Below are 2,196 nucleotides of genomic sequence, written 5' to 3' on the forward strand. Positions count from 1 at the left end.
CCTTGTACTATTTAGTTACACAGCATGGACCAGAATTGCTTTTGAAAGCCTTCAGCTGCAGTTCTACTTTGGGGTGTAGTTGACCTGGTGACAGGGAGTTTTGGTTATAGCTAAGTTAAAAATATAGAATGTCCTGCCATTTTCTGGCACGGCAAGAGTGAAGGAGAAGTGTGCATTTGCACATTTCTGCCATTATTGTAAATATTTTTGTTTCAACACTAGAACCCATACACAGGGAAAAGAGGAACACACTACATTCACATACTCAGTGAAAGACCAAAGCGGTTTTAACATTGTATATGTTTGAGAAAGGTCAAACATTTAATTAAACAATAAAAACAATGCATACACAAATTAATTAAATCTAGACACGTATAAAGCCTCAAAGTATACTATTGCATTTCTTATCCCTCCCCCCAAAATTAATGAACTACATTTTCAGCAGTAAGCCATTAATACTCTTTCTGTCTGCTATAAATGGTTCAAATTTTGATGGAATAGATTTCAGTTTAGAATTTCCTTGATTTAATTGGTGGTGATAACGCCTCTTCATTGAAAGGTTAAATCTATGGAGGATTTATATGCTGCATTTTTCATTAATTTGTATTACTTAACACACTGGCCTTCATAGACTCTGTCTCTAAATTTTATCAAACTATATTTGATCTAATAAGGAACATTTACACACAAAACTATTGATAGAGAAAGAGAGAGAGAGAGAGAGAGAGAGAGTGTACGTGGTAACTTTATCTCTAGTGTGCATCCAGAGTTGGAAAAAAAAATCAGATGGTCAGTTTTAGTATCTTCCTTTTAAGGTACTGTCAATGATGAGCTAACTATACTTATTGGAACAAGTTAGATGTAAGATTCCAGGATGCTCCTACAGTGCGATTAATCCACAAAGAGATGGTTTTGAGGCTATTTGGAGCAAAATACAGAATAGCATTAATGAAGGGCAAACCTCTTTTGTAAGGCACCTCAATAATTAAAGTAGCCACTCTCGTTCATGTCTTTCTATACCCAAGCTATTAGGCCTTTAAATCGCCAGCACTTTGAATTGTGCCTCACCAGAAACCAGCACATCTGTTAAATTGCCCACATGCTCCCAAGCACAAGTTCCTACCAAAACCCTAACTACCTCATGCTGAATCAATTTAAGTTTCTAGAGACTCTTTAAACTCCCCGTATAGAGCATTGTGGTGGCTTAGTCTAGAATACTGGATATCAAGTAACTGCTTTTGTTGAATAAATTAGGTGAACTCTTTCGAGTAATTAGTCATTCACACTTTTCTTTCCTAAGATTTCAGCCTTACAGTGATCTCTATGTGGCACTGCTATGACATTTTATAGTACGGGATATGTCCTAGAAAATATTTGCAAAGTTTCCCTTTATTTCCTAGCACTCAGTTTAATTCCTACTACCACAAATCTTCCTGTAATTTTTCAGACTGCATTTCCCCCCCTGTCCTCCAAGTGCATAGGCACTGCTTCTCTTTGCTGTGCTAGCAGTCAAATCAAGAATTTGCTCAAGGGCAAAAATGTTCTGTATGCTATCGGAGCTGATAAAAATTTCCACATATTTGAATTACAGCTGCAGTGAACAATTTAGGATGTGGTACATATATGATACTTAGAAACACTTATGTCCAGTTGTATCTAAGCTCAAGATGGAGATCTGTGCTTCTGTATGCAGGTTATCATAGAATCATGGAAGAGTAGAGTTGGAAGAGGCCTATAAGGCCATCAAGTCCAACCCCCTGCTCAATGCAGGAATCCGCCTTAAAGCATCCCTGACAGATGGCTGTCTAGTTGCATCTTGAAGGCCTCTCATGTGGGAGAGCCCATCACCTCCCTAGGCAATTGGTTCCATTGTTGTACTGCTCGAACAGTCATGATGTTTCTCCTGATCTCCAGCTGGAATCTGGCTTCCTGTAACTTGAGCCCATTATTCCATGTCCTGTACTCTGGGATGATTGAGAAGAGATCCTGGCCCTCCTCTGTGTGACAACCTTTCAAGTATTTGAAGAGTGCTCTCATGTCTTCCCAAGGCTAAATATGCCCATCTCTTTCAGTCTCTCCTCATACGGCTTTGTTTCTAGACTCCTGATCATCCTTGTTATCTTGGTGTATGGATCATGGGAGCCCACTTGGTAAGAAGCACCACTCCCCTGCCACCATTTTGCATCAGGCTCTGTC

This window comes from Elgaria multicarinata, chromosome 12 (genome assembly GCF_023053635.1).
Source record: "Elgaria multicarinata webbii isolate HBS135686 ecotype San Diego chromosome 12, rElgMul1.1.pri, whole genome shotgun sequence".
Lineage (NCBI taxonomy): Eukaryota > Metazoa > Chordata > Lepidosauria > Squamata > Anguidae > Elgaria > Elgaria multicarinata.